We start from the raw sequence: 8766 nt of genomic DNA on the forward strand, positions 1-8766 counted from the left end.
ACACGTGTTTAATATATAATATATATAGGGATTGATGCGATTGGCATGAGCAACGGGTAAAACCAACTTATATAGTGGCACATTAAGGAACTCCCAATCAAGTGATGAGGCATAAAACGACTCTAGTATTGATTATTGATTATTGATTTGTTGGCTAATGAAATTCCTATGGCTTTTATTTTGGATAATGCATGGTACCAATGTATCATTGAATTGAATGCTTATACTAGTCACTTGTGTGAAATAGTATACCTAAGCTATAAATGTCTTATGGTCTTTTATACTTATTCCCCCTGCCTAATACAATTCGATGTTAATAAAAGGAAGAAAGAAAATACAACCAAATGTATAAGAGAGCGTGAGAGAGAAAGAGGCATCACTAAGAAAAAATATCACATACATGAAGGCCGAGGGAAAGATTGCGAGTGTCTTCAACTATCCCATTATCTCAGATAAATATTAAACTTTTTTGCAAGCTTAACAAAAGTGATTTTTTCTCAGTATACACATTTTTTTAATTCAAAAAACAAAATAAACTATCATAAGGAAATGTCCTTTTAAGATATGCCAAGTGTTTGGATTGATACTTATAGAGGTGGGAGGCCTATGATACTTATAGAGGAAAAGGAAAGGAGATAGGGTTGCATTTAGAGTGCATGGCTGAGTAATGCAAGTCCAAATGTACTCAAATGTATCTTAAATGAACCCTAAATGCAAGTATGACTCCTTCCTCCCTAAAAGACTAAAGTACCCTTTGACCTAAAAAAGAAAAGAAGTGGACTTTCACCTCACGAGTTAAGGTTTAAGTCCTAAAAATAAATCTCAGTATAAGTGCCCCATAATACAAAGGCAAAATGGAAAATACAAACAAAATAAATCTTACCATTTAGGGTACCCAAAATACAAGGGTAAAATAGGAAATGAAATAGAAAGCAATAAATCTTATACTAATAATATCAAGGTTTAGGAAATGATCAGTACTTTACACTCATGATGAGCACAGCTCTAGGCATGATAGCTCCTCTATCATCCTCTACTCTCCTAATTATGAACTTAGTGATGGATCTCACATGTAATTTTAAGGATAGTCTTGTATTCAAACATAATCTAACATTTAAAATTAAAGTATTCCAACATTTAAAACTACAGTAGTCCTTCAAACGTAACTAAATTATTTGAGTTACAATCATTATTCAAGTAGTCTTTAATTCACGCATTTTTGTGTTACTAATAAAATTAATATTTTAAAATAATGCTAAGATGATGATGATGATAATAATAATAATAATAATAATAATAATAATAATAATCTATAATATATATAAAGGCGATAACTTGTTTTGGTGTAGGGATTTTTTAGACAATTTTATCCTTAACTTTTTAAATCATAAAAAATAATATTAAAAATTAATTATCCTTATAAATACAAGACTTAAACTTCAGACTTTAAGATTTGAGGGCTAAGCATAGTACCAATTAATTTAGAAAGAATTGATTATTTTTAAATATTTTATTAAATAAAATATAGAAACACTATCTTACCTCACTAGTAATAATCATTTTAATTGGCTCGATTTCTAAATTATCATATTTGAAAAATACAAATCCGTGATCCAAACAAATTAAAGTCAAATTTAATTTATTTGGATTGAAACAATAAAAAAATCAAATCAACTTAGTTGATTAAATTTTGATCATCAGTTTTGTTAGATTGCCAAATCAACGAACACTCATGTTAAACATCATTCTAATAGATTACAAGAGTTTTTGAGAATTTTTCTACCAAAGTTTCTCTATTAGAAGGAAACAGAAAAAAAAAAACTTATTTTTAGTAGAAATTTCTTAAAAATAAAAAATAAAAAACCTCTTAAATTCTTATATACTCGTACATTGTCTTGAACTCTTCACCCTCCTCGAACTCTCCCAAGCCCAAGTGTGAAGGTTGTAAATTGAGGTCGTGATTGTGCTCTTGGCACGATGTTTAGTGTAGGAGGAAACCGTGGATAAGAAGGGTTGAAAGAGTTGCAATTGTGATAACGTTGCAATCGTGAAAAGCCCAAAAATCTTGATGTCGTTGTATGCAAAATCATGGTTGAAGACTGTCTTTTAAAACATTGACAAGTGCCATCTTTGTGACCATCATCAGCTACGTCCTCATGATGCTTCTTCTTGTCATACTTGTGGGCTGGAATCTCATAATGAGACATCCTTTCCATGCTCGCTGCTTTTGCTAATGCCTTTTGGTAAGCTTTGATGCTATATTTCTCGTTGTACAACATCTTGGTTATGAGATAGTACACTGCTACCAGACAACCACTGAAAAACATTGCAATTACTATGAGCACAGTGAACAATGTCTGATAATTAATCGCCATAGATGAGAGTGAAAGAAAGATATGTAACATTGAATATTTGAATTCAGACCAAGACGTACTATAAAAAGAAACCAAGGCCGGTTTAACTCATGTACTAAATCATCTTGTTTACCACGGTGAATACAAGAGTCTTGTTATTTTATGTCCTTATCTACGAGGTTCTGATGTAGACATTTTGTAGTTTATTTTCTAATTTGTTCATGCATTGATGATATATTTTAGTTCGTGCACTAATAAACACAATCATTGTTGCATTGCATTGTTGAGTGAATTACACTAGCTATTGTCATTCTCTCATCCTATATTGCAATATATCCAATTTAGTTTGCTTAATATAACATAATTAAAATTAATTACACTCTATTATTTTAGAAATAAAGTATACACTTTTTTTTTAAAATACATAATTTAATTTAATCACATTTAAAAATATTTTTTTTAAAATATTCTAAAATATTTTTAATTTATTAAGTTATTCTTCATTCACTTAAAATATTAAGTATTTTCTATATTAATGTTTCTTCTCTTTAACTTAAAACTTTATTTATTAAATTAAGAGTCTCTCACCAATTAAGAGATTCAATTTTTGTCACTATCATATTAAGGGGTCTACTTGAGGAAATATGACCATGTATCAAATAGAATTTTAATGATCCATGTCTTGAAAAATGCAAACTCAAACCGAATCTTTAGTCATCTCAAACAAACCTAATATTCAAACCTATTATCTAATAAAAAAAAATTACTTTTAATAAATGACTATTCTACAACAATATTTAATATTGCTATATAGTAAGTAGTATATAAAATACTAGCAATGACATTCAAATGAAAAAAAGAGTTTATGATTATAACACTACAAGAAATTCGTCATTTTGCGGCGGTTTTTTTTTCATATTGCGGCGGTTTTCGCCCCCCTCAAAATAAATAATGGCGTTTTATAAAAACGTCGCAGTTACGTTCGCCACTAGCATTATACGGCGATTTTTATCAACCTCCGCTACCTTTTCCATTCTGCGGCGGTTTGTTTAGCAGGGATTTTTGACCTCCTCAATTTGAATATGTTTTTTTTTATTTCACAATATATTTTATTTTTTTAATCTAAATTACATTTAACCTGTATACAGAAAAATAAGGAGGCACTCATAACATAATCCAAATCTCATTGGATAATATTAACTTTTTTATAAGAAAAAAAAGAAATTAATGAGAATACAAACTATCAATAGAAACCCATAATATAGACAACAAGATGTCAAATAATAAAGAAAATAACAACATAAAAAATAATGATAATGAAACATTTGATATCTGTGACAACAAGACCACATTGAGTGGACAATTTAAATTCAAATTTATGCTCCATCCATAATAGTAATGGACAATGGATTGATAATAATGAAAGTTACATAACTACAAAAGAGTAACAACAAGCAAAGCTAATTTAGAAGTCCAAAGTTGACAGCAAATACAACACCACAATATATAACCAAAAGAAACTAAGTTTTTACAACACTTTATAAATTCAAAAATCATGATAACCTAAAGCAATCTACTATATAAGAAACTAGGTCTAAATATTAGACTGACTATTCAAGTTGCTACCACCAGATGATCCTCTAGCATCTAATGGCGATTCAGGTTCACTTCCAATATCACTAGGCTGAAATAAGAAAAATAAATTAGTATCAGTACAATTTAGAGATAAAGGATGTATAATTTAGTCTTAATATATAATTCCATAATTCAAGTACAATCTCCGAGATCAAACTAATAAGTATCTTAAGAAATAATTTGACTTAAAAAGAAAAAAATCAAACCAAAATTAAAGTAAAAGAAGAGATGAGATTTAACTTACTTCAAAATAATTTAAGAATCTTTCCATTCAACTACTAACTATATTTTATTAAAGTTTCGTAAAATGCATACAACTATACTTTTTCTCGCAGTAAAAAGAAAAAATAATAAAAAATAAACCCTATAACTTTTATTATAATTTATGACAATATCTCTTATAAGAATCACATCTTAACGTTTTTCAAATAAATGATGAGTGTTAATAGGTCAATGTAAGGAAAAGAAAGAAATAAAAAAGAGAGATGAAAACAAAAAAGTCCCCAATAATGCATGATCTAGAATTAATTAATTTAATATATTATTTTTAAATATATGATTTATTTTAATCATTATTTAATTAAAATATGGTCACAATATAAATATGTTTTACAGGTATTTAAAACTATATTATTGTACATATGATAAAATCATTACCTTTTGTGATAATTATTGTAAAAAATATATATAAATGATTTTTAATTGATTGAAAATTACAAGATCGTTAGTGTGTAATAAACTAATAATACATGAAAATTAAACTTTCTAATCATAAATACACACTTGATGTCCATGGAAAAAAAAATACACACTTGTTTTCTTACTTTTGACATGAGCTGACGTTATTAGCATGTTATTTCTAATGCTGTGATGTTTTTTTTTAATAAAATTTAGGTAAATTTTTTTAAGTATAGTTGGTATTCTTTAAATATAGTTGGTGTTCTTATTCATTCAGAATCCAAGTTTTATTATAATACTATGTAAGTATATTTAATGTAAATCTCATTGGTGTATATATATATATTATATATATATATATATATAGTGCATAATATTAAAGTAGATTTAGAAAATAACACCAATCATTCTTAAGATTAGCATATTTAATTTCTTTTCTTTTTCTTTAACACTGTAATTTCATTTAGTGGAAGAATGGAAAGTGACTCTGTAATTTAATGTTATGCTTTTTACCTTCTAGAAAGTGACTCCAGAGACAGCTGAAGCAATTGATCAATTATTGGTGAAACTGCGAGCTTGTGCAACAGGGGAACAGCCTTCACGTTTATTCTTGATGATCCTGCTGGAAACAAAACTTAGGTGGATATAGTTGTTGTTTGTCAAAATTGAAGTTTCATTTTGATAATGTATGTAATAAATTGTTCCATTAAATATCAACACGTATTATCAAGGTAAAACTCTAAGTTTAATTGAAAAAATACTACCAACACCACCTATTCTAATTCTAATACTGAACACACAAACACTCTTAATTAAAGATTATACATCTAAACATGGAAAAGGAATTAGGTCTGAACATTTTTAAGGGTTTACCCTACAGAAAGCATGCCTTACGAAGTTTAAGAACAGAAGTCAGAACAGGAATTTAATTATTAAACAAGCCTAAAATAGAAGTAATACCACACCTCCAGTAAAAAGAGAGATGAAGGAGGAAGATACATCCATGCAATCATAAAAACCAAATAGGAAACTCAAACACTTTTCCACATTGCACTAGAAGTTGCAACTAAGGCTACCATTTCATATGAAGATACAAAAAATAAAGCTACCAGCTACTCTCTCCACTCCCAGCTTAACTAAATATACCATGAGAGAGATGCAAGTAAAAAAATCTTAGCAGAAAATGTCCAGCAAATGATTTCATAGTAAGGGACAAACAGTGATGCAATCACCACAGTATTTACTTTTTTTTCTTTCATCATATTTTTTTATCAGCAGATCATAACTCATATTGGATGCCTTTTTTCTTTCTTTCCTTGCTTTTTATTTTTTCCTATTTAAAGGTGACTTTTAAATCCAAAACCATAACATCTGCATCACATCTTACAAAGGCTACAATTGTTCCACAGTGAAGTATAAAGCATCCAAAACTTTCTTGTCTTGTCGTTACATGCTTGGAAGGTAAAGGAAAAAACAGCACTGTATTTTCATCTTGTATAAACAGAAATTATTATATTCAATGATAAAAGATATCAAACAGTAGCCTACAGTGACTTCTGAAGCTGATGATGGAAGAACTAGACAACAAGGAGACTAAGGTCAAACTAGAGAGTTCTGGAACCAACTAGAATCAGAATATCTAATTGATTGATTTTCATGAATAAATTGTACACAATATTTACATATTTACAAACAAGACCAACAGGATCAATCCCAAGGAAATTAGAATCACCTAAGGAAATAAACTACTAAGGAAACTAAGCAATGTAGTAAATAATACAGGGATATTTACAGAATCTGAATGATATCAACTAAAATCAACCAGAAGAAAAGAATATAAACATGTACTAGAAATTGAATTAGACTGATAATCACAGTCTTCCTGGTCAAGAGAGATTTGTCGAAGAGCAGCATTTCCTCTATCAATGACCAACAAGGAACAGGTGGGCCGAACATATACCACATCAATGACCAACATATACCTCTATCAATGACCAACATAAAATATAAAGACACCAGAATTTTCCAAGCATGCCATAACGATGCAAACAACACAAGCCATCCCAAAACATGAACACAGAATACAGAAACATGAAAATGAAGCAAGTGGAAACTCCTAGTATAGAGAAGGGGGGAGATTTTATTATTTATTTATTTTTTTCCCATTCTGCCAAGTTTGGACAGGACTAAGATTTTCAAAGGATTGGTTAAATTTTATCCAAAGTTGTGGGGAAGTTTCTTCTTTGAGACGCCATACATAGGCCTTTACCTTTAACAAATGTGAAAACACTTTTCGAAACTCGGAAAGCAAAGGGTAACCGTGTCTCTGTTTTTTTTCTCACATTAGTTGATCTTTTTCCACTGCTTGTCAACAAGCCAAATGTGAATATGTATCGGTTCTGGACCTTTTATCCATTGCACACATATTTGACTTTGGCATAAGACTCTGTATCAGGAAATTCAGACCCACCAGAGTTTTTTCCCTAACGTATACACCATTAGACTTCATTTGGCCAAAGCTTTTCAAAGAAGACACCACCAGGTTCACACACCACTTGTAAAATCAATCAAACAAACAATCATTTTCAACATCTTTTCAACAAATCACAAACCCTACGACAACAATATAATTGTCAAACACTTTCTCTTTAATAGATGAAATTGCAGAAAAGGAAGAGGAAACATACTTGAAACACTACAAGCTAGGGTGAGAGAGAGGGTTTAGCAGAGCGAAAACGTGGGAGATTGGCCCTAATATCGTCTTCTAGGGAGGAGAATGTGGGAACGACGTACGGATGAGCGAAGCCACACGCGCGGATGACCGGAGCAGCGCTTGGATGAACAAAGCAATGCGCGGCTGAGCGGAGCGATGGAAGTGGATGAGAAAGGCAACGTGCGTAGATGAGTTAAGTGGTGCACGGAGCGCTTGGATGGAGGAGCAAGGCAACGGAGCGCGGATGAGCAAGTCAGTAAAAGGCAAACGCGGTGAAAATTGGAGGGACTGGGTGAAAAGAAATTGTGCGGGAAAAGTAAAAGAGGGAAAATGGTGAAAAATTTTCAAGAAAAAATGCCTATGAATTTGGGAGGGCATAAACCTAAAAAACCGCCACTATTCTTACGATTTTGAGCGTTCCTTCAAAACGCCGCAAATCATGTTAATTTGAGGGGGTTTTTAAAACCTCCGTAAAATAACCCCCACTAAATATTTGTAGTGTAAATATCAAATAATTTAGTAACATTAGTTTTTATAAAAAAGTTGCAAACACACACACATATATATATATATTAATAAATCACTTGGTCAAAATTATTCTTTTAATGGAAATTATTATTTTCTTTTGATAAAAAATATAAATTTGTGAAAAGTGTGGTGTATTTTTAATTTTATATTTTAAAATAAAAAGAAAACGTTATATTTAAATCTCTCGGTTAGATAGTACAAAATTATTTTAGTTATAAAATCGTTTTTAACAAAAAATAAATAAAAATAGAGTAAAGTGTAATAAATATTTGCAAATGTTAAGGAGAGGAATGTATGTTTTGAACAAAAAGAAGTGAGAATGCTATAATTCTTGTATATATAAGAGAATGATAGTGTAAAAGATTTTCTAATAATATATATATTTTTTTCAATGGAAGCTAACAAGCTTTTAATGAAAAAATTAAAAATAAAGTAAAATGTAATATACTCAAAAATCTAACAGGGATGTAAGATATATATATATATATATATATATATATATATATATATATATATATATATATAAACATAATATAAGAGAACATTAGAATACTCATCTCTTGAAAGGGTAATTTACTTTTACATGCTATATAAGTATTTTAAATTCAAAAAAAATTTAAAATATATTAAAAGAAAATGTTTAAAAGAAAGTATGTATAATTATTTTAGATAAAATTTTAAAAATAAATATTAAATTGTAAAAAAGATTTGCATAAAATAAAATAGACAACTTAATTTGGTACATTTTGAAATATCTCAAAATATTAATTTATTCGTGAAATTAGTTTAAATTTAAAATAATTATTTTATTAATTATTATTATTAAAACCTAATTAATATAAGTTTTAATGAGATATA

The 8766-nt window shown here is 29.1% G+C and overlaps 1 long non-coding RNA gene across 6 annotated transcripts; it reads right to left on the reverse strand.

Annotated features, from left to right (window-relative positions):
* Positions 1-3662: 3662 nt before the first annotated feature.
* Positions 3663-7848, reverse strand: LOC145958263 (uncharacterized). 6 transcript variants are annotated; one of them, XR_014433974.1, is made up of 4 exons: positions 7355-7848; positions 6937-7221; positions 5181-5286; positions 3663-4038 (listed from the first exon to the last, which is right to left on the reverse strand). It is a non-coding gene; the product is annotated as an uncharacterized LOC145958263 (long non-coding RNA). The 6 variants fall into 6 exon arrangements; XR_014433975.1 differs by having other exon boundaries at positions 5181-5289; XR_014433973.1 differs by lacking the exon at positions 6937-7221 and having other exon boundaries at positions 5181-5289; positions 7355-7840.
* Positions 7849-8766: the final 918 nt, after the last annotated feature.

The sequence above is a fragment of the Cajanus cajan genome, chromosome 5 (assembly GCF_000230855.2).
Source record: "Cajanus cajan strain Asha chromosome 5, NIPB_CcT2T_4, whole genome shotgun sequence".
NCBI lineage: Eukaryota > Viridiplantae > Streptophyta > Magnoliopsida > Fabales > Fabaceae > Cajanus > Cajanus cajan.